Source organism: Dasypus novemcinctus, chromosome 28 (assembly GCF_030445035.2).
Source record: "Dasypus novemcinctus isolate mDasNov1 chromosome 28, mDasNov1.1.hap2, whole genome shotgun sequence".
Lineage (NCBI taxonomy): Eukaryota > Metazoa > Chordata > Mammalia > Cingulata > Dasypodidae > Dasypus > Dasypus novemcinctus.
The window spans coordinates 35,235,896-35,260,888 of record NC_080700.1 but is presented as its reverse complement, the minus strand read 5'-3'; the positions used below and the strand labels follow the sequence as shown (position 1 = coordinate 35,260,888).

Here is a 24,993-nt window from a genome sequence, read left to right as displayed (position 1 = left end):
CAGAAAACAGCATAAAGTGGAAGGACACGCTGTGCGGTGCCAACCTTTTCCAACGTCTTTTTTTGTAAAAATCATTTCATTTTGCTGCTTGATTGCCATTTTTAAAACCTTCTAACTGTGGTAACATAGATACAACTTAAATTTTCCCCTTTTTACCACTTTACAAAAAATTATGTTTACCGATCTTATTTATTGATTCATTTTAGGAGGTACCGAGGATTGAACCTGGGACCTCGTACGTGGGAAGCAGGCGCTGTGACTGCTCCCATTTTTACTTTTAAGTGCACGGTTCAGTGGCATTAACTGCATCCACAACGCTGTGCTCCACCACCACCACCCTTCACCAAAACTTTTCCATCACCGCAAACAGAAACTTTGCAGCCATTAGGCCATGGCCCCCTCCACCGCCTATGGGTGTCTATTTTGACAACATTCGTAACAGTTACGTACTTCACATGGGTTGTTCTTGGTCACTGCATGCCTCAATGCCGCCCTCTCCGTTAATACATGATGTCACAGTTACACATGTGCTCGCACATTGTTGAAATTGATTTGCACCACCACCTCCTGCCTCTGCATCCAGGACGCCTTGTGACAAAGAGGGAAGCCGAGGTTCAGAGTGGTCCCCTGCAAAAGTCTTCTGCCCCAGCCTTCTGACGTTCCACAACTCCCACTGCTGGCCCAAGCGTCATTATTATAATAAATAATTACGGCAAATGCTGGGGGCCCCCCTACCTGGCTGGCACTATTGCAAGCACACCACAGTAGCGACACAATGGCTCTTTGTTTCTGTTTTTAAATTCATTTTAAAGTGAGAAAACGGAGGCAGAGACGTTAAATCGGGAAGCCTGGTGAGTCGGTCTAACAAAAAGAGGCCCTGGGACTTTTTCAGACACAGGACAAATAATTCCAGATGCCTCCACGGACTTCTACTTGCACCATCGACAAATGAGACCCTTTTGGGGAGCAGAGCCCTTCCCCTGCCATCTAGGTGAGTCCCCTCTACCACTACCCCACGGTTCTGTGCTTCGCAGCGTGACCTCGAGGTCCACCTGTTGGCACCTGTCGCCTGCAGGGCGTGGAAGGTGCTGTGTCCCCTCTGTCCCCCAAGCACGGGGCAGAGAGTGAATCACCCCACGCAAAACAGACCCTCACATCCCTACTGAAAGCCCACACCCATCTGCTCCTCGGGGCCGCAGGAATCTCAGCAACTTTCTAGAAAAAAAATAGCAGTCAAGTCCAGAAGACCTGGCAATATAAAAGGGCAAGCAAAACGGAACACACAGGGAAGCGGACGTGGCTCAACTGATAGAGCATCCGCCTACCATATGGGAGGTCTGCGGTTCAATCCCAGGGCCTCCTTGACCTGTGTGGAGCTGGCCCGTGTGCAGTGCTGATGTGCGCAAGGAGTGCCGCGCCACGCAGGGGTGTCCCCCGCATAGGGGAGCCCCACGCGCAAGGAGTGAGTCCCGTAAGGAGAGCTGCCCAGCACGAAAGAAAATTCAGCCTGCCCAGGAATGGTGCCATACACATGGAGAGCTGACACCGCAAGATGACCCAACAACAAAAAAGAGACACAGATTCCCGGTGCCGCTGACTAGAGTAGAAGCGGACATAGAAGAGCACACAGCGAATGGACAGAGAGAGTAGACAACTGAGATGGGGTGGGGGAAGGGGAGGAAAATAAAAATAAATCTTAAAAAAAAATTAAGTTATATAAATCTAAAATTAAATCATATTTATTGAAACAATTTAAAGGATATATTTATTACACTAAAAACAAAGGTACAAATGTTCACAACCCATCACTTCTTAATGGTTTTGCCATATCTCACTGTTACCTAAGCTCTTGCGGTTACTGGCCTCTATGTTATTATCCATGTGGTGGAAATGTGATATTAACGGTGAGCTAGAGTACATGTCTTCCCAGGCCACCATGGGGCATTTACACCATGGGAACCAGCAAATATCACAAATCAGGCCTGGCTTTCCTTTCTTCAAGTTTAGATGTAAAAAAGTGATGGAGAACATGTTCATCAGGCAGGGTAAAGGTAAAAGTGTGCTGTGTCAGTATAAATAAAACAAAAAGTTGAGGAAATACTCTTACAGCATTCAAAAACTATTATTCAACTCCAAAATGGAGGAATTACATCACTGATGAACACGTGAAGTTACAACATACGTCTTCTTTGTTCCACTTTTATCTTGTTGATGTAAAAGATATCAAACAATATCATGTCAAAACCACATTCATTTTTCCATGCTCATGGAGTGGAAGACTAAATATTGCCCAGATGCTAATTCTACCCGAAACAATTTACAGACCCAATGCAACCCCAGTCAAAATTCCAACAGCCTTCTTTGTAGAAATGAAAAAGCCAATCATCATATTCTTTTGAAGGGTGAAGGTCTTTAACAGCCAAAACCATCTTAAAAAAAGAACAAAGTTGGAAGACTCACACCTCCCAACTTTCTAACTTATTACAAAGCTATGGTAATTGAAACAGCATGGTTCTGGCACAATGATTGATATATAGACCAATGGCATCTAACTGAATGTTCAGAAATAGACCCTCACGTCTACAGCCAAATGATTTTTTACAAGGATGCCAAGTCCACTCAACTGGGAAAGAATAGTCTCTTCAACAAATTGATGTAGGGAGAACTAGATATCCATATGCAAAAGAATGAAGAAGGACCCCTACCTCTCACCATATACAAAAATCAATTCAAAGGGAAACAGATGTGGTTCAAGCAATTGAGTGCCCACCTACCACAGGGGAGGTCCCAGGTTCAGTTCCTGGTGCCTCCTGGAGAAGACATGCAAGCCAGTAAGTTGGCACAGCAGGCAGGCACGGTGAGCTGACACAACAAGATGATGCAAAAAAGAGACACAAAGAGGAGAGACAACAAGAGGCACATCAAAGCAGGGAGCTGAGGTGGCTCAAGCAACTGAGCGCCTCTCTCCCATATGGGAGGTTCCAGGTTCGGTTCCCAGTGCCTCCTAAAGAGAAGACACAGAAAGCACACAGCAAGCACAAACAATGGGGCTTGTGGGGGTGGGGTGGGAGGGGAATAAATAAAAAATAAATCTTAAAAAAATCAACTCAAAATGGATCAGAAGCCCAAGTATAAGAACCAGAACGTAAAACTCCTAGAAGGAAATATAGGGAAGCATCTTCAGAACTTGCATTAGGCAATGATTTCATAGACTTTACACCCAAAACACAAGCAACAGAAGAAATAAAAATAGATAAATGGGACCTCATCAAAATTAGAAACTTCTGTCCACTGAAGGACTTCTTCATGAAAGTGAAAAGACAATCCACTCAATGGGAGAAAATATTTGGAAACCACATCTGATACTGGTTTACTATCTAGAATATCTAAAGAAATCCTACATACAACTCAACAATAAAAAGATAAGCAATCCATTTTAAAAATTGGCAAAAGACTTGAATAGATATTTCTCCAAAGAGGATATACCAATGGCCAAAAGCACATGAAAGGATGCTCAACATCATTAGCCATTAGGAAAATGCAAACTAAAACCACAGTGAGATATCAGTTCATAGCCACTACAATGGGTAATATTTAAAGTAAAACAGAAAATCACAAAGTGTTGGAGAGGATGTGGAGAAATAGGAAGACTCATTCACCATTAGTGGAAATGTAAAATGGTGCACTTGGTGTGGAAGAGAGTTTGATGGTTCCTCAGAAAATTAGGTAATTCTATTTTAATACCTTTGTAACCCCACTTCTACGTATATACACCCAAAATTTGAAAGCAGGGACTTGAAGAGATATTTGCAAGCCATGGCATCATTCACAGTTGCCAAAAGTGGAAGCAACATAAGTGTCCATCAACAGATGAATGGATAAATATAATGTGGTATACTATAAACAATGGAATATTACTCAGCCATAAAAAGGAATGAAGTTTGATACACGCAACCAATACATGAATGAATCTTGAAGACATCACGTTGCGTGAAACAAGCCAGAGCAAGTACTGCAGAAGCTTACTGATACGAAATAATTAGAACAGGCAAACTCATACAGTCAGAATTTAGAATATAGGTTACCTGGGGCCAGGGTGATGGTAGAGAATGGGGAATTAATGCTTAAATTGAACAGCATTTCTATCTGGGTTAATTGTAGAGTTTTGGTACTGGATGGTAGCACAACATTGTGAGTGCAATTAACAGCACTGTATTATATATTGGAATGTGATTAAAAGGGAAAATTTTAGGTTGTATATATATATATATGTTACTAGAATAAAAAATTTTTAAAAAAACAAACAGGACTGTACAACATAAATTGTTAACCCTATTGTAAACAATAGACTATACTCAATAGCACACTTATAAAAAATTTCTTTCATGAATTATGACAAATGTACCACTCTAATGTAACGTGTTAGTCATTGAGTGGTAATGAGAAATCTGCATTTTATGGCTGATTTTTCTGCAAACCTACACCTTCTTTAAAACAACACCACACCTATATATTAGCTAACCTAAACTGTATTGACTCTTAGAAAAGCTTGAAATTGACACACTTAAACGCTGGCGAGGCTCATGCCCACTCTCCACTGCATCAGCCCCGAAAATCAGAGTTAGCATGCATCAGGGAGCCCATCCTTTCTCAGATCCACAGATAATGCTACAATAGCTTTAGTGCGCACTAACTACGGTGGCTATCTCAGCTGGTAACTCGGTGGAATAAATCACAAATGCTTGTCACCCATTTTTTCTGCTTTGAAAAACGTCTTATAAAAAGTATTTAAGATTAGAGGACAGAATCATGACACTAAAATTTCATAATAAAATTTGTGGGATTCACGAACTATTCAATGGAATTTTATTTCAAATTGAAAATGAAGCAGTGCCAGCCATCTGCGCGTGCAGGTGTACCTCTGCCTGACTCAGTGGCGTGGGGGGGGGAGGGTGTGTGTGTGACTCTCACCGGGCAGATTCGGGGGCCTGAGCTGGCTGCCCTGGGGCCTGATGATCTCAGGGAGCCTCAGAGCAGGTGATAGGAAATGAAATGGGATGAGTGGTGACAAAAACCAAACCAAACCATGTACCGTGCATAACAGTACACATGTTATGCTAACTTTATTTATTTTAATATATTGACATATTTTATACGTGAATGTTGAATAATAAAATTCTGCTGAGAATTGGGAAAAAAACACATTCATTCATTAATAGCTTGGCTATTCAAACAGAAGAAGCTGGGTAAACGTCAACGAAAGCATCATGAGACTCAATTTGTACATTTTAGTATTATTTGTAATCGGTGTGCTTCGCATCCTTTACATAAGCATAATTTATAATAAAATATGCATGTGTGCATACCCATCTATGGATTGTATACATACGTACGTGTATATGTATGCATGTGAACGTGTGTTGTATATTTACATATGTGTGTATGCAAATACATACACACATGTGTCTCTAGTGTGGACATACACATGTGTATACCTGTGTGTGTGCATATATTCAAAGCGTGTGTGGGTATGCACACACGCCCACAGCCGGCACCGTCAGCGAGCTGTTGATAATTACCAGCACCTCCACACCGCTCTGTACACCTCCTACTGGGCTGCATTCCGCCTCCCCTGAAGCCCTCTTCCCACAGCCCAGGCCTTTTATAAAACAATACTTGCTGAGAGGCCCGGCAATAAGCTGCCCCAGGGTTTGCCTGCCCAGTGTCCCTGGAGAATTGGAGGAAATCCTCTGTATTTGCAGGCCCGGGGGAAGCCTCTGTAGTTTGGCCTCAAGGAGTGCCTTAGACCACTGGCAGCTATAGTCAGCTTCTGGGGCAAGAGATAAAGACCTTTGAATGAGACCAAAACCTTACTGAGTCCACAGGAAACACGGCCAAGGGAGATTTAGAGATTCGTACTTCCAAAGGCTTGACAGCATTAGTAAGTCACCAGATCTGAGGTCATGAAAGAAATTTCAAAGTACACGTTTCTCTTGTCACGCTGCTAATCAACTGGTCATGTTAGTCGTCATCAACTCACTTCGCAAATTTCACTAAGACACCAAGTGTGACTTTGAAATTCATTCCCTTGACTCCACCGGTAGATAAAAGCGCTGTCTTAGCAAAAAACTTTTTGAAAAGGAAGTCTCCAAATTCTTCCTGGGGCCACCATGAAAACAAGTGTGATTAAACTGTCATTCTTCAAACTCAGTGGAGCATAATGGATTCTACAGTCTTCACCAGAAGCGTACCGACAAGTGGATTTTTTTTTTTAATTTAACAAATCCTGCAAACTCAGGATACCCTATAACAAAGGATTTCCTGTAATTCTCTGGGAACATGAAAGAGAAGAAAATTCACAGAATTTAAGTTTCTGAAAATACACAATTTTACTCAATTACGCTTCTGCAAATTTGTAATCTTGGCAAAAGCCTTTGCTTTCAAAGTTCTTGATTTTCCTTTCCAATCCTCTCAGTAAGATTTCAGTCCTACTGCCTTCAATTCAGGTCTTCATTCTAGAAGGTCAGTATATACTAACAGTTTTGAGCTCGTAGATTGAGAACACTGCAACCTCTGTCACTTTGATTAATCAGTTCAGTTCAAACATGGATATCTTTGAGCAAATCCCCTATTAGTCCACTCGTTGTCAGCCATGCACGTTCTTACAAGATGTTACGCTGAAGGAGGCCAGCATGCCATCTTAGTTTTCAGATGTTTGTTGATGTCACTGTGGACAAACTATATTCCTGTGATGGCTAGCAGCGTCTTTAGAAGTTTCCTCCCTAGAAAAGAATTCTTCTGAATTTGATGGCAAATGGCCATTGCCAACATGAAAGCTTTGTTGGAAATGCCCAGTTGTCCATTAAACACTAGCATCTCATATTTATTTGTCCTTAAATGGGACATCCCGCCAGATGTTGACTATTTTAGACACGGCCTCTTCCTCTAAAGAAGACACCCCAACATGCAATCAGATGCGCTGCAGCCACCACGATACACAGTCTGCAAAGCCTGTGCCCAGTCCAGGGGCTCTGGAGACGGCATTCCTTTGCCCTGGGCATCCGCATCACCCTGCAATGCCGCCTTCCCCTCCTCTCATGAGGTGAACTGTCCCTGATTAGCCACACTCCCCTTTACAACAGCGCAACCCTCGATTTTAGCGAGGTATACAGCTGCTCCTAACTAAGACGCCAGGTTCCAAGCAACCCGACAGAAGGCACTTTTGTGTTCCATGGGCAGGAAGCCACCCTCCTAGCCCTGGACCTACGCAGACCTGTGAGGAAAGAGGTCATTTCTCCCTCTTTTACTCCGCTGGTTTTTCTTCTCCCTTGCAGCTTAAATCACTCCTAACTCACTCCCCAAGCACACCGACCAGACACTGGGACCTCGGTCAGACTCGACACTGCCACGATCAGCCAGACATCTCTGGACCTGTTACCAACCTCGTGCTGTCTGTGCTTTCTCTCCTATGACCTGGGGAGGACCGTATGTATTAGAAGTGCTGCTGAGCATGAGCATGGTCAGTGCTTGGCAGGCGTCTGGCGCATCCCCTGGCTTGGGAAGTGCTGCGTGAACACTAGCCCTGCTTGCCACTGCCAACCCCACTGCTGCAATCATGGGGGCCTGCTAGTCGGTGAGCTGTGAGATGGGGGGCAAAGTGGCCCGGGAGGGCAAAGCTTCAGAACCTCGACTCTACTCCTCTGCACTGCCTCTTGCTCCCCCACCCCTGCTCCCCAGATCCTCAGCCTCGTCCAGCACCCTTCTCCCTCCTCTAGACATTGCATTCCGTTGCTTCCACCAGCACCTCCAAGGACTGCCTTCCCGGCCCGGTTCTCCTCCAGAGCTCCTAGCCTAAGTGAACTTCAATCTGTGCACTTTTTTCTGTAGTGCAGGTAGTGTAGTGTAGGCACTTGACAAGATTCCTGTCGGGGAGACTAGGAAAGAAGAGGGGGCAGATCTGGGCAGGTGAGGGAGGCCACACGGTAGAAAAGGTAGAAAAGGACCTAGAAGTGCGTGTTGTGGTCTGAAGTTACCAGGGTTGATCTAACACTCTCAAGCCCTTGTACTGGGAAAGGATGAGTGTTACTGAGCTTACAGGTTATCCAAAGATCGAGTGTGGACTTAGAAGTCGAGACTACCTCAAACCATGAAAGTAAAAAGGCTTTTCCACCTTTCCAGTGAATGGACAGGGAGGATCTATAAACCTTGTGTCTCAACTCGCCACGATTGCTGATTTCCCAATGTGTTACTGATAAGACAAGCCTCAACCATAAAACTTACTCAGGAGCCCAGCGTACCTGACAACATCCTACTAGAAGACACGCATCTAAGGCGTAATTTGGGAGGTGGACGTGGCTCAACGGACAGAGCGTCCGCCTACCATATGGAAGGTCCAGGGTTCAAACCCAGGGCCTCCTGACCTGTGTGGTGAACTGGCCTGTGCGCAGTGCTGATGTGCGCAAGGAGTGCCGAGCCACACGGGCATCCCCGCGTAGGGGAGCCCCACGCGCAAGGAGTGCACCCCACAAGGAGAGCCACTCCGTGTGAAAAAAGCGCAGTCTGCCCAGTAGTGGCACCCCATACAAGGAGAGCTGACGCAGCAAGACGACGCAACAAAAAAGAGAGGCAGTTTCCCAGTGTTGCTGGATAATGCAAGTGGACACAGAAGAACACACAGTAAAATGGACACAGAGAGAAGACAACGGCGGGGGGGGGGGGGGGGAAGGGGAGAGAAATAAATGTTTTTTAAAAATAATTTAAAAAAATAAAGCGTAATTCGCTCACTTGGGGTGTTTTAGGAATAAAGCTCTGATCCTGGAGAGGAGACAGAGATATCCATATAGGATAGGACAAAACCGGCTTTTCGTACGTCAGTTTTTCCCTAGAGATTCCCCACCCTCCAGTATACTCACAAGAGAAGGGAGAGACACAAAGATTTTTTAAAACCTCCTTATTAGTAAGATTTCTTCAAGTACACGCTCAAAAGCCAGTCCCCTTCCACAGCAGACCACAACAAAAGCGGGACCCCCCTCCCATGTAAAATAAATAAATGAATAACCAACCGCAAAAGTGGGAACCCCCCCAAAAAAAACAACCAGCAACAAAAGTGGGAAACCCCAAAAACAAAAATAAACAATCATCAACACAAGTGGGAAACCCTGAAAATAAAAAATAAATAACCAACAGCAAAAGTGGGAAACCCGAAAAGACAAAAAATAATAATAAAATAAATAACTAGCAACAAAAGAGGGAAACTCCAAAAATAAAAGTAAGTAAGTAACTAACAACACAAGTGGGGAACCCTAAAGGGCCAACCCTGCAGAGAAAGAGAGAGAACGTGTGAAGGGAAGGCTCGGGGAGGCCTGGGGAGGCTTCCCCAAGCTTCGGCCCCAACCAGCCCTCGGGGGCCTTACTTGCACCTCAGAAACTCTTGCCTTCGAGGCTGCCAGCGGCCAGCCCTGGTGAGAAGAGGGCGATCAAAACTGTCCATCAGACAGCTGCTAGCTGTGTAACACTTTTCCCACTCTCGTTTTGTATTCGTAACAAACCTGTGCAGTAGTTATCATTTTCCCCCATTTTATGAAGAAATAGCCAATAGGTACAGTTCGTATTCAAATGACAGCCCACCGACCTCTAAAAGTAAAAACCACAAGATCTTCATTTCCTTTCAGGAAGGGGAGGAGATGTGGCGTTTCAGAGCCCTCTAGGTGAGAGAGGTTAGTTCACAGACCCACCTTCCCTGGTTAGAACTTTGGAGGTAACTCCTCACTAAAAGACCACACCTCAGCTACAGGATGGGTTTTCTTGGATTAGGCCAAGAAAATCATCACCATTTTTAGTATTTTTATAGAGCTCTCATCCACAAATAATATTCTAGAATACAACCCATCCTTCCATTCATTTAAATATTGCTAAGCCTATCGTGTCCTTGAGATGTGGCCATGAACAAATCAGGCAAAAACAACAAAACAAACAACAACAAAACAAAATCCCACAAAAAAACAAACTTAATCTGAAGGGGAACACTGACCGTGGATGGGTAAGAAGACATATGAAGACACTACTGTTACTTTTATTAGGTGTGTTAATTGTATGGTGGTTATGTGGACAAGTGTCTTCATCGTTTAGAAATACATACTGAAGTATTTACGGGTAAAGTGGCTGGATATTTATAAATATAATTCTTCTAAAATACCTGCAGTATTTATACATATAGATTAATATGACATGGCCCTGCATTGGACAGGGTGATAACTTACACCCGGGTAAGGTATTATTATACATGAAACTGAATAAAATAACAATTAAGGGACACTTGGTTTTCTGAGAAGACCAATTTGAGTGTTAGGACAAAGGTGAGTTTTAAAGGAATTTCGATGAAAATAATGGCTAAAAATTGCTGAACTCTTTCTCTGTGTTAAAACTAGGCTCTGTGCAAGCCTGTTAAAGAATTATTACATTTAACCCTACAGCCGAACCCAAGGAAGGTGGCATTATTTCCAGCTGTGATGGTTAAGTTCATGTGTCAGCTTGGTCAGATATTGGTGTCCAGGTGTTTGGTCAAGAAAGCACTGGTCTGATGGTTATGTGAGGACATTTCATGGATTCAGATAATCAGTCAGTTGGTTGCATCTATGGCTGATTATATCTACTATTAACTAAGGAGATGCTTTCAACAACGAGAGATGTCTCATCCAATCAATTGAAGGCTTTAAAAAGAGAAATGATGATTTCAGCAGTCAGAAGGGAGAATTTTCACCTCTACTTCAGCCAGCTAGCTTTTCTTGGGGAATTAATCAAAAAACTTCATCAGGGTTCCCAGCTTGTGGCCAGCCCTATAGTATTTGCAATTGTCCATCCCCACAGTTACATGAGGTAATTCTTATAAAAACTCATAATATTTACAGAATTATATATATATATACATATCCTATCAGTTCTGACTCCCTAGAGAATCTTGATTAATACAGCTTTGGTACTGGGAATGGTTCTTGAGAAAGAGAATCTTAAGGATGAGATTCTGAATTGGTTCTGGGGTTTTTGGAATTGGGTCTGTAATGTGATTAGATTCAAAGGCACTATTGACTCTATTTCTAACAACCAAGATGGCACTCATAGTCCATACCACGGGCTGGCAATAGAGATATGCAAAATATCACCACTAGACATGGCTACTCAAGTGCTTATAAGAGGCAAGGCTCTCAGGGAGAGTGTTTTTGACACCTTAACAGAGTTATGTAGAGTAAAAAGGTATAATGATGTTAGCTGGTTACTCCTTAACATGAGTTGTAAAAGAAAGGGATGAGCTCAAGGCTACAAATTCCAAACTTATGTGCCTTATGAAGGACATGAAAATTTCTATGTGTACCCTGAAAGAAAATCTTATTTTACATAGTCGCAGACTTGAGATTTCTGAAAATCAGACCCAGGGTCTCATTGTGCAAGTGGCTGAATTACAATGTAAATTAAATTCCTAACCTTGCAGGGTATCTGCTGTTAAAGTGAAGGCATTGATTGGAAAGGAATGGGACCATGAAAATTGAAATGAGGACATATGGGTTGATCATAACAGTGGTGGGGACAATGAAACCCCATATTCTGCTGTGTCTTTGCCTGTAATGGTTATGAATATTTCTTCCTTGTTTTGAGTATGTTTGTATATATATATTTTTTTTTTCTTCCCTATCTTATGCCCTTACCGTATGACATAAGTTGTATTAACTTCAGGTGGTAGTATTTAAGTCATAGAATATTAAGTTTAAGAGTGAATATTACCCAGGACTTGCACCTTATTCTGGGGAAAGTTAGTGTGTTTCTGTTTGTACATAGGACAGGTGGGCAAAAATATGACTGTCATTGTTTTTATTTAGAGATTAAGTATGGTTTAAGGAGATGTATATGGGTGCCACATTGACAAGGGATAGAATGTGATAGTTAAGTTCATGTGTCAAATTGGCCAAATTATGGTGTCCTATTGTTTGGTTAAGCAAGCACCAGCCTGAGGCTATATCAAGAATTTAAATCATCAGTAAGTTGATAGCATCTATGCTTGATTACATCTACAATCAATTTAGGAGGTTGCCTTCAGCAATGAAAATCATTAAAGGCATTAAAAGGAGAATGAATTATTTCAGCAGAGGGTGAGAGAATTCCTATCTCTACTTCAGCCAGCCAGCTTCTCCTAGGAAATTCCTCTAAAACCTTCATCAGAGTTCCCGCCTTCAACTTGCCCTATGGAATTTGAACTTGTCCATCCCCACAGTCATGTGAGCAAATCCTCATTTAAAAATCTCACAATTTTTACATCATATATATTCTGTTGGTTCTGTTTCCCTAGAGAACCCTGACTAATGCACCACCAGCCATCAAACAAGGCTCGCCAGCACGGGGAGGTTAAATAGCTTGTCTGAGGTCATGCCATCTGCACGTGGTGGGGACTGGATGGAATCCAGGTAGTGCGGCTCTGTGTCTCCATAGCATACTCCACGCCACACTGCCTATTTGGATGTTTAGGCTGCATCTGGATCAGCAAAGGGTAAAAGAGAAGATCTACCTAAAGCAGCTCCTTGGTATTTCCTGAGTCTGCCTCATGCGAGAGCTTGTTCAGTGCTGTGGAGGAAACACCAAGTGCAGAGGACAACCCGCGTGGGGTGGAGGGCAGGAATGGAAGAACAGAGCTGGAGAGCAGACACAGCAGGCAGGAGGCATAGGTGGAGCTCCTGGGGAAAGCATCTTCAGGAGCCCAGGGGTGGGAAGGCAAGAGTGGAGGAAGGCGGACTTGTGGGGCAGATTCTCCACCACACATACTTAGGCTGCTGTTCTAGAACTCAGTATAACAGAGTCAGACAACCACAACATTCCTGACTCAGAGGAAGAGTCGGCAATTGCCCAGGTGGTATTTATTTACTCAACCAATGTCTAAGCTTCCCTCTGTGCTGGGCACCATTCTGAGCCCTGGGAATAGAGCGTTGAGCAACACAAGTCTGCTCTCATGAAGTGGTGGCTGACAGACAATAAATACACAGCATGTTCCAAGGCGATAAATGCTCCGAATGAAAATGAAGTCAGGTAAGAAGAGTAAGGATTGCTGGGTGCAGGCGTTCCTATTTTACAAAGGCTGGTTGGGAAGACCTCTTTGACAAGGCGACACTTGAGCAGAAAGCTCAAGAAGGGAGACTGTGAGGCTTGTCCCTGGAGGGAAGAATGCTCCTGGCAGAAGTAAAGGAAACGGTGAGGTTGGGCAGGACTGGCACAAGTGGGGACTGCAGAGGCCAGGATGGTTGGTGTTATGAGCCCAGGAGAGAAACTAGAATAGGGGACAGAATGGGGAGGGTCTGGGAGGCTGTAACATGAGCTTGCCTTGGACTCTGGGTGACATGGAAAACAGCTGGAGGAGTCTGGACTAAGTGATATAAGAGCATAATCACTCTGGCTGTTGAGCAGTGGGCAAGGGAAAAATGAGAGGACAACCATAATCTAGGGAGAGGCAACAGTGAGTTGGACCAAATGGGAACAGTGATGACTGTGGAAAGTTGCAGGATTCTGATGGTTTGGAGGCAGAGCCGTGAGGACTGCCTGTGGATGGGACCCGAGGTATGAGAGAAGGAATGGGACAGAGGAGCCCAAAAGCTCTCTGGGTCTCCCATCAGTGCCCAAAGTTCCACCATCAGCTTTTCCTTTGGGTTATGCCATTAGAAGAGGCCTCATTCCAATATATTCAATGGTCTGATTTGTGTTTCAGATACAGCAGTATTGGCTCTGCAATTACTGTAATAGTCCAGGCAAGAGACAAGAGTCCAACAAGATGGAGATGGACCATGGGCAAGTGATTCTGGATTTGAGGACTATTAAGGAAAGTATTCGCTGATTGCACAAGGCAGGAAAGGGAAAGAAAATGGCTTGCTATGGCCAAAGGATCATGGTGCTATTAACTAATTGGAAAAGGAAAGAGAAACAAAACAGGAAGTTATGGGTGGGTCTGGAAATAGAGATTATGGGTCCCAGTCTCGGTGGCGGACTTTGAGTCAACTGTGGAAAAACCAAGGAGATAAATCCTAGAAGGCATCTGAATAAAAGTGGGAGGCTCAGGTACCCTACTTTGTAGTTTTTCTCTTTTTGACTGATTTTCAAGCACAATACAGCCTCACTATTTGAGCTCAGAAAATTTAAATCAGGGCATTCAAAGAAAAATGTTATTTACTTCTTTCCTAAGAGGTACAGTAGCCAAAACAAGGCTATCAGAATTTATTCCCTTGTAACATGAATGTGTCCTTCAGAGAACTGTCTTAGAAAACTGAATTTGCACATAGCACAGCAGTTATTTGACCCACTCAAAATGCTCTTTATAGTGTGGTTTAGGTATATTTAGCTTTTCCAATAAACATTCTAAATTCTGAAGAGGAGAAGAGCAAATATAGATGCCTCAAATTTATTTTTCCATTTCTAAGCTCTCAACTGGTAAACGAGAATTAAAGTTTTCATCCAAAATCCACACAGCAGCACTGAACATGAGATTACTTTACAGGGGAAATAGAGACTAGTTTAAAATTCAGGTCAAACAATTGATTAAGGTCAACAGTAGGCCAATTACCATGCTGCCTATTGGGAATACAAAGATTAATATGGCATAATCTCTTCACCCAGGAGATCACAACCTACCAAAGTCCAAGATGCCTTCCTCATACATTAGAAGGCTTGTTTATGGGCATGGCATATGGTGAAGATCCTGTACTGGAATGTATACTATACTCAGCTGGTTTGGGCATCAGAAAGATGTTTTACCACCACAGTTTCTTTGACTTTTGTTTCATTTCTAGAATAAACATAATCCTAGTTGAGTTTCCAAGTTTACTATAAGCCAGTGAAAGGCAGGCAAAGAACTATTTATGGAGTACCACATTTATTACAGATCCATAAAACTTTTACACCAATAGCTACTAGATTCCCATTACGGAAAATCATTGGAACAAAAGCTCTTTTCTAAAGAAACCATCATGATGTGTTAACTCTGAACCCCCTCTGGATTTCTCCAGTGGGTTGTTGTTGTTGTTTTTTTTCCATTTCCCTGTTTTATTTTCTTTAAAGCACTTGTTAAATAGAATTCTTCCATTCTACTCCAGACTTGTTCAGTTTTGTTCATTGCCATGTCTCCAGAACATTGCTGTATCACCCACTCAGTCATCTGAAATCCCTGGCCCTGCCTCCCATGCTTCATACTTCATGTGTCCAGGTGTTTTACAGTCTGAAAAGTGGGAGACGCCTGAGCATTTCGACTGCAAGCTGTTTCAGAGCTCACCTCCTTGGAGGAAGCGATGGTATTTTAGCACAGCGAGGATGCTTAACCTGAGAGGCTCCTGTGGTTAAAGGGAGTGCTGCACATCATCGCACACCTGTGCCCGGATTCCTTCACCCCGGCAGCAGCATCTAGAGAGGCACAGAGGCCCACGCCTTAGTACACACAGAGCCACTAGAAGCCCAAGTCTGTGGCGGCCTGGGCCTCCCCTCCACCCCTTTCTCACCTCACCTTCTTCCCAGCTCCCCCTTCTCCCAGGAACCAGCTTTCAGCCACCCTTCTCCCAGGACAGGGGCGGCCTGAAATCACCCCCACCAAAGCCTGACTTGGCGCTGAACTTGAAAGTACACCTGCTTCCCTGAAAAGCCCATGGACTCCTTTTCCCTTGCGTCTACCTGTTTACAAGGAGTCGTCTTGCAGTTAGAATTAGCGTCTGTCTGAAGACCCCCAAATCACCACCACACGGTCAGGGGGAGGGCAGGGGGCGGCTCAGGAACGGTAGGGTCTGCACGTGGCTTCCGCCATGGCCAGGAGTGAGCAGCCCCTCTCTGCCAACAGGTGCAGGAAGGGGACTTCTGCTCTGGCTTCTGTGAGTGGAGCTGGGAGAGGGTGGAGGAGCCAAGGGTGTCCCAAAACAGCAGGCACCGGGAGGGCAGGAAGGAGTGCGGGACAGGGTGCAGTTAAGAGCCCAATGTGGAAGCCCGCTTTATGGCGGCTCAAGTGAGCCCAGCATCACCAGAACTCCCGCCAAGGCTCTGAAAGCCCAGCAGTGAAAGGAAAGGTGGGAAGGGGGTGAGCCAGCACAGAGGACACAGGTGGGGATGTCCCAGGAGAGGCGCAGGGAAGAGGGACCGGGGCCAGCTCAGGGGCTGCCAGGGCATTTCTTCTGCAGCTATGTGCGATCTGCTGGATGAACTTGAGCATCATTCCAACCCAGCCAAGGTGGGGAAGGAAACACGAAAAAGTCGTGATTAGGATTCAGAGTTTAGAGGGTGTTGAGGAAAGCAAAGACCGAGGCTCTGGCAGTGAGCAGGCTGGGAAGGGTGGGGGCAGCTGCTGCAAGAACTCTGCTTGGCGGGTAAAAACCCAGCTGCCTGGGAGTTGGCATTGGGTATAAGTAGAGGTCCCATGTCACTGTCAAAAAGGACCTACCTACAGGTCAGAGGGGACCCCAGCCCCCTGGGAAAGGGAGGGGAGATGGGGTAGTCATGCTAATATAAATCTAGAACGCAGATGGAAGTCAGCCAGAGCTAACGCCCCCCCCCCCCATGCCCCACACCTCTCTGCAGACAGCTGCCAGCTGAGGGCTGCTCAGCCTCACGCTTACTTGAGCGCCAGCTACCTCGATTTCAAGGCAACGGAATTCACTGATAGGCTTGGCTCATTGAAGGAACCAAAGGGAACTTTTGACATGACGCAGAGCATACATTTCTCACAAGACTTTCATTTACTGCATTATTATTTTACTCTTTGCAAGGTCCAGGTCAACCTCTGGGAGCTCAGAAACAGAGGAAAGAAATTCCGTGGCCATGTCAACCAGTATAGCAGAATCCTGTTTCTAACTGCAGAGTAGCACTACCTTCTTCACTGGATATTTATTGAGCACAGAAGTTAACGCATTCCATTGATTCTCAGATGCTTATTTATCACAAGGGATGGATGCATGTTACAGCATCAATTTTACTGGTAGCTTCTCTTAGTGGTACAGAGAAATGGCGCATTTCAAAGGATATCTTAGGCTCGACAGAAAAGGAAATTAGCAACACCATGAAAGTCACAGCTCGAATGCTGCCTCCTTCCAGGGGCTTCCAGTTGATCAACCTCAAGTAGCCCATCATCACCCTGATTCTCCCACCCCCAGCCCCCGATTCTGACCATCACAACTCTATGGAGACCTTCCCTCTTGGGGTCACTGCTTAGCCTAGGCATTGCTCTCAGAAATGTCATTGAAATGAGTGAAAGCCACCATTTATTGAGCAGCTGCTAGACCCTGTACTAAACGAAAAACCATCCTCATTCATTCTTAGCAATGAGAGGGGCACTCTTTTTATGCATGCTCTAAACATGGGACAACTCGCAGCAGGGTGGGTGGAGAAGCCAGGAGGACAGCTCCGTGTGGCCTGGCTGCCACCCCATCATGTGTCAGCTGTCACACACAACGCCTGCCACATCTGTGCTTGACTCCACGAGTGGTCCAGAGATGCGAGGCATGGTCCCTGCAGCCACACAGGGGAGTGACGGTCCCCACCCTTGAAAGGTGACGCCTATGAGTGGGGAAAAAACATCCTCTGTCCTTCTAAGTGCTTCACGTATGAGGTCCTGTGTCAACACAGAGGCGAAGGTGTTTAAATCTCTGCCGAGAGGACAAGGGTGAAGGGAGGAGACAGGTATTTACACCCTGCATGGAAAGATCTTGCCATCATGGAGACAGTCGAGCCCACCTGGAGCTCCGCGAGTTCTCCTGTACGGTAGGGGACAGGTAGCACAGGTACGACGTGTTAGGTGAGTCTTGGGTATCACGCGCAGGAGTTCGACTTTCATTCCTCGTCTAGTCATCGGTGCTCTGCGTAAACGTGGGCTTTCTCCCAGTTTATCCAAGTTTCTCTTCCATTCAGCACCTGACTCAAGACAAAAGGTTGAAATCCGGCCCTGCCATTCCAATGCCAACTGATGGTGATGTCAACAGACTCGGGCCCCAACGTGTGCGAACATACAGAGGAGCGACTGGAAAAAGGAGATGCCAGGCTGCATCGAGCCAACTTAGACAAAGCAATGAAGTGTGTCATTTTGAGTCTCCATGAAAATACTCAATGATGTTAACCACGTGGACGATTTCATCTTGAGAAGGGTCGGTAAGCTACGGCTGCAAGACACCTCCAGCCTCGCGGCCTGTTTTTGTACAGCCTGAGAGCAAAGATCTTGAAAGGACTGTCAACAGCAATCCCCTCTCCTAAAATTCAGAGAAGATGGCTCAGAAACAGGGGTGGCCCACAAAGCCCCCAAAAAACTGACTCTCTGGTCCTTTTGTAGAAAGAGATTTGCTTTACCCCAGATCTAGAATTTCTCATGGCTGTGCGTCATCTCTGCTTGGTCACAGGTCATTGAAGCTGGTAATCAGTGTGATACGGCAAAGCAAGAACTGGCTCTATTCACCACCTTAAAAATTAGTGCTAATTTAATAGCACGATGATCGATTAAAGAATCCCTTTTATGAGAATTCACCGTTTTAGCTATTATTAGACTCACACTCATTTTACTTTTGTTTGTCTTGGGTGGTTTAAATCACTGTCCTCCTTGCGTTGAAGGGCTTGCTAGGTTTCGGTCAAGTGCTCTAACAGTCTGACCTTCCTAGAGCCAGTGGTAAGTGGCTGTTTTAGACATCACAGCACTTGGGTTATTAAAGTTTACCAAGACAACTTTCTTAATTAAAGACCCAGTGAAAACTTTCTTCCTCCCACCAGGTTAGAGCATTAAATGGGTGTAGCTGGAATTTTTTTTTTCACCTTAGTCTAACATTCAACAGAAGAGGATGGTAATGGATTTGCAGATCCGTGAACCCAGTCCACTTTAGCTTTCCGTCAAACAGCATTCAATATTTACCAAAGAAAGAGGTACAGGCTTGGAAATTTTTACTTGACTCATTATCTCATGGGAAAAAAATTTTGGGATAACCTTATGCATACAGATTGAAAAGATACTCAGACTCAAACATGAAAACTATTTGCGATACAGAGTCCACTCCTAGTTTCTGGTGTGGAAACCACCGAGGCATGCTAGAAGTTGTCCTGCAGCAGTTGGACAGTCCACAGCCCACTCATTCTGCAAACAAAGCCGGGCTCCATTGCTAGGAAGATCAGCCTTCTATTTCTACCATTTTTGATAGAGCAACTCTTGCTTTTTCTTCCCCCGAGCAATGCAGAACTGAGCATGGGGTCAGCTCTCAGTGACTGGAGACCTGTCTCTTCAGCCCATCAGTCCTTCTTGGCACACACGCCCATGGCTCTGAACATCTGAATGGTTTGGGGTCAGCTTTCCAATTTATAAAGATTGATGCAGGCTCATTGTTTGAGATGCCTGCCACACACAAGCATTAAGTCGCTTAGTTAGTCTTTGTCTAGAAAATGTTTCCACTCCCATCACTCCTTAAATACATCTTGCATTAGAAACCATATTTTGCCTGAGTCAAAAGAGACAAGGTGATTTTTAATTTTTTGTAGAGTGAGCCATTATACTGAGTGAAAACGTGTCTCCATGCGACCACCATCTCTAGTTCGTGTAGTTCTCAGGGAAAGCAAAGCGAGCCTGGTGGGTCACAGCTCTGCCAGCTGAGGGCCACGGAACCTCTGCCAAATCCCTCCCTCTCTGGAACTCAGTTTATCAACACTGCTCATCTTTAAAGCACACAATATGTCCCAAATGCCTCACAGAGGTGATTTCATCTAACCCTCAGCCAACACCACTGGTAAAGGCCATTATTACCCTAAATTTACAGAGGAAGAAATTAGGAAAGGTGGGATTATCCAGAGAGCCAGATCAAGTATGATTGCCACATTTCCCTAATTGCAAAGTAATCTGTCTAAATGCTTCCCTTAGAGCAGTCAAGGTCATAGTGCTAAACAACCAACCACAAAGGTGGGGCTTGTGCAAGGCTGAGCTAACTCCAGGGTGCTTGTTCCTAGCCACTAACATTTTCCTTAGTCTTTAAAATGTGGGGGCTGGGCTAGAGCATCCAAGACCCATACCAGGTGTAAAATGCCATGGATCTAATTATCCCTCAAGAAGTTTTAGAAGATGACAAAATCTACAGTTATCAAACAGATGAAAGACCAACTATAAGCAAGGAAGGGGGGTGGCTATGAAAACTTGACTGAAGACATTCAGGAACAGATCATAGATTCAGGAATTGCTCCCAGTTTACCAAGAGCTCGAAAGCTCTGTGCATCTCAAGCACTTCCCCACACTGCCGTGCCAGACGCCTAAACCGTAATCACTGAAAAAACCATATCCTCAAAGGAGGAGAACAGAAGAGCTCTGGTTATGGTGGGCCTTGAAAAATTATGTGGCTGTTTCTTCTTGATCTGTTTGAAAAGTGATCACGTAAAACTCTTTGAGCTACAGCTTGGATTCCCCTTGGGAATAGTTTAGCCCGTATTTGGTAAAAGTCACCTGCGTTGGAAGTACAGTAAGTTGGTACCCAAGGCGGAGAGAGGAGCTGGGAGACGCGGACAAGGAAACACAGGCTGATGGCCACTTGGCGTTGTGCTTCAGTGGAGACCCTCGCGTTGCTGCACCTGGGGAAGGGCCCAGCATTTACTACTGATTGCCAGTTTTGGGGATGATGCCCGTGAAGTGGGAGAACTCTGGAGAAAAACGGTCTTCAGGTGGTTTGGTGGCTTAGACACGGGGACTCAAAGAGGACAAACGGCAGTGTCAGGAACTGGGAAGCCAGACTCAAGGAGGCTACAGGGTCAAACATCGAAACAAAACAAAAATTGCTTTTTTACAGCAATTTAAAGTCCTAAGCCCATAAATTCTTTAAATGTTGTAAACCAAACAGATACCACCGGAAAGGGGACGGGGGTATGTGGAAAAGCCAGTGGGGTGCAGCGCCAGGGTTAGAATGGAATTTTCTGGGCCCCTCCATGACGATGGGCTTGGAAGTGTTTTCCTAGCAATTTAAAGCCCTGAGTCCATAAATTCTTTCAAAGCCCGACCAAGTGTGGACCCGGAGAAGCCAGGCGATGCCAATTGTAACACTTGATAACGATTTCTACAGCGCGGGGCCTCCGATTCTGTGGGATGGCAAGTTTGATCTCGAGTTAACATTCCGGTCTCCTCCCCGCTTAAAAAGGAAACACAAGGTGGTTCTGTATCCGATCTGGACAAAAAGCCCCGGAGCAGCTCTCAGCCCGGGGCTGACACCGCCTTCCGCGCCGGCTTCCGCGAGCCCCGCGCTCGAGGACCACAAAGGACCGCGGCCCCTCGCCTGGTCCCGCCACCGGGCGTGGGCACTGGGCGAAAGGCCCCCGTCCCCGACGAGACCGAGGTCACACGGCAGGAAGCCGCCGGCCACCTCGCTGCCAAGCACCGGGGCCAAGCGCAAGCGCTTAACGCCTTGCCCCGACTCAGGACGCGCGCGGCCCGGGGCGCCCGGCGGAGCCCGCAGGATGCGCGGGGCCGCGGCATCCCCGCGCCCCCCAGGACACCGAGCCCGGCAAGGTCGTGGCGGCCCAGGGGTTACCCTCCGCCCCGTGGCGGAACCCCACAAACCAAATTGGGGGGGTGTGAGCATCTTCGCAGCCGGGGATTCCCCCAAGCCAAACCCGCCGCACCCCCTGGCCTCCGGCTGCCCCGCGGTCCTGGGTCCTCGGGGACTGGAGGTGGGGGTTCCGGGGACCCGGGGACCAGGAAACCGAGGGTCTGGGGGTACGGGGATAGGGGGCGGGGTCCCAGGATCCGAGAGTCCAAGTATGGGGACGCGAGCTGGGGTCCTGGGGCCGGGGGTCGCGCCGGGTCCTGGGGTCCGGGGGTGCTGGACCGGGGACAACGGCAGCGGGTCGCCCCCTCCAGGCAGCGGCAAGCAGATCCGCCCGCCGGCGCGGTCCCGGCGACACCCGGTCGGCCCACGGGAGGGGGCGCGGCCCGCGCCGGGTGCACCGTCCGGCTCACCTGCGCCCTCGGGCGCCGGGCTGAGGACCCCGGCTTCCCCGCCCCACCCCGGGACCCGGCCCGGGCCTGCAGAGCTCCCCCGGGTGCCGCGCGCGGCGGCCGCTTACCCGAGAGGGGCGGCTCCCGGCGAGGGGGTCGGCGCTCGCAGGTCTGGCCGGAGGGCGCACGGGGCTGGGCCGAGGCTGCGCGGGCGCCGCCGACTCTGCGCCGAGCTGGCCGCCCCGCGCCGCCCCCTCCCGCCCGGCACCGCCCCCTGCACGCCAAGCACCGCCCCCTCCCGCCCGGCACCGCCCCCTCCCGCCCGGCACCGCCCCCTGCACGCCAAGCACCGCCTCCGCCCCGCCCGGCCCCGCCCCTTCCACGCCAATCACCGCCCCCCCGCCTGGCACCGCCCCCTCCACGCCAAGCACCGGCCCGCCCGGCACCGCTCCCTCCACGCCAAGCCCCGCCCCTCCCGGCACCGCCCCCTCCCCGCCGCTCTCCGGGCCTACCGTCACCCTTCTGCACAGCGTCCTTCCTCCTCCCTCCCCTTTCCCCCTTCTGTCCTCTCCATTCCCTCCCTTACTCTCCCCGCCCCTCCCCTTTTCCCCTCTCCCCCTCCATCCTCTCCCTTGCCCATCCCCCACCCCTCCCTCCCTTCCCCCTCCTCTTCCTTCCTCCCCCACCCTTCTCTTTTCTTTCCCCCCCTCCATCCCCTCCCTTGCCCCACCGCTCCCCCCTCCTCTCTCCTCCCCTCCTGCTCCTCCCAGGGCGCAGACCCTGTCCCTCCAGCCGGGAGCCTCCGGCCCTGCCCCCCTCCTCTTCCTCTCTGGGGGCGATCAAGGTGGGAAGAGGAGGGGCCCGAGAAAGAGACTGCGAGCCGGGAGCCTGGCCAAAGAGAGCTGGCAAACCGCCGCCCCTGGGAAATAAAAGTGGGTTTTTTTTCCAAATCCCAGCTACTGTTTTCGCACACATCACTTTTCTTCCTTTTCCTGGCGCTTCTGCTTTAACGCGCCCTTGGACGTGATCATTTCCCATAAAAATTTCTGTAAAATAATACCTGAAAAATGATTGTTTTCAGTCAACCTTCTAGAATTACCCAGAAGCTCTGCGGTGACGGGAGGGGGTAGCTCTGTGTTTTGCAGGCATGGTTATCTACTCCAGGTAGAAGTACCCGGTGACCTTTGCTCAGAGAAAGGGCAGGGAAGGGAGGTGAAGAAGCTTCCCGGGAGCAGGGACTTCTGAAGGTGCCGCTCTGAGTCACCGTCTGACTTCAAGCAGATGCCTAAAGGAGATTCCAAGGTCTGCGGAGGGCATTCCCAACGCCATGGCCACCTAGGTTTGTAAATCCTAGGAACACCCTGCCAGGTGCTTGTCTGCAGGCCCTCAACTTTACCAGTGCTTAGCTGCTTAAGCTCTCTGAGCTCAGTTCCCTCACGAGTAAGATGAAGATGCTAGAGCTTATCACAGGTCAGCTGACTGGTTTAAATTAGGTATTATTCATAGAAGGCTTAGGAACTGTGCCTGGCACATCATAAAGCCCAAAGGTTAGCTGTTGTTACTGTTGATTTTCCACCTCTCTCTGCCTTTGTGTGTGGAAATTACATGAAGGTGTGAAACAAAATCAGGTTCTGTGTGAGAAGGCCAGACCGCATCAGGGCTCTCTCCTACACAACGTGGGAGTCTGTGCCCTAGTTTATGATTTCTTCTGAGTCTCCACCACTGAGTACATAAAACTGCGCCCTGGGTTCCGCTTGGAATACATTTATCGCTGAAGATCTGCAAAGAGACTCAAAGAGATAAGTGACATCTTTGAAGCATCGTGGGGTTGGTCCTACAAACCCCCCGAGCTCCCTTCATTGCTAGCTTTCTTTCAGAGACAAGGAAACTGGGGCTTCTCAGACTCACTCAAGACCGGTTCTAGTACCTTGCTTCAGTAGCTTAGTTTATGCTCAAAGGCCCTGAGGTGCAAAGACGCTAATTGAAGAGAGTATCTGGGCAGTGGAGGTTGGGAGACCTTGGAGCAGAAGGCAGGGCAACAAGGGTTTCCCAATTCCTTGTAGAATGCTCGCTCTGCTACTGTACTTCCTCAGCACAGTCAACTTAGGAGGGAAGCAGTGTGGCCTAATAAAAAGATGCCAGTCCAGCGGTAGAGCTGCCTCTTCCTGGCTGCTCACCTTAGGCAGATAACAGTCCTGAACCTTGGTTCTTTACCCAGGAACTGGGGCTAATCATTCCTGCCCAGCTGACCTGATTTCAGCTCAGCTTATCAGTGGGGCGGGGCTGAGGGATGGGAGTGGAAGCTGGAGTGTGAACTCTCACTTGCTGATACTGGGTGCCAAGCTAAGCGCCTGAACGACTTATCATTCCTGGTTCCCACAAAAATGCACACCATCAGCATGTGATTGCCTTGAAATCACCTGCTTGCCGTAGCAGTCTGCAAATCTATTTACTTCATCTCGGCCGACCCAGCACCTAGCATGACTCTTGACACATGGAAGATTAAAAAAAACCTTTGCTGAAAGGATGGATGGTTGGGTGGATGGATGGATGGATGGATGGATGGGTGGATGGATAAATGGCTGGATGGATGAATGGGAGGATGGATGGGTGGATGGATGGGAGAATGAATGGATGGATGGACAGATGGGAGGATGAGTGGATGGATGGGTGGGTGGATGGGTGGATGAATGGGAGGATGGATGGGAGGATGGATGGATGGGTGGATGGATAGCTGGATGGATGGGAGGATGGATAGATGGATGGATGGATGGGAGTGTGGATGGATGGATGGGTGGATAGATGGATGGGAGGATGAGTGGATGGATGGGTGGATGAATGGGAGGATGGATGGATGGATGGGTGGGAAGATAGATAGTTGGTGGATGGATGGATGGAAGAATGGGAGGATGGATGGATGAATGGATGGATAGATGGATGGGAGGATGGATAGATGGATGGATGGATGGATGGGAGTGTGGATGAATGGATGGGTGGATGGGTCAATGGATGGATGGGTGAAAGGACAACACTGTGGTTGTGGAAACACCAGT

General features: G+C 47.3%; 1 protein-coding gene across 1 annotated transcript in view; it reads right to left on the bottom strand.

The window, feature by feature from the left end:
* PLEKHG1 (pleckstrin homology and RhoGEF domain containing G1) overlaps positions 1-22,167 on the bottom strand; it is a 251,468-nt gene extending 229,301 nt beyond the window's left edge. The window contains exon 1 of the mRNA XM_058289684.1: positions 22,069-22,167. The gene's annotated coding sequence lies outside the window, so the exon portion shown is untranslated. The remainder of the gene's footprint in view (positions 1-22,068) is intronic.
* Positions 22,168-24,993: the final 2,826 nt, after the last annotated feature.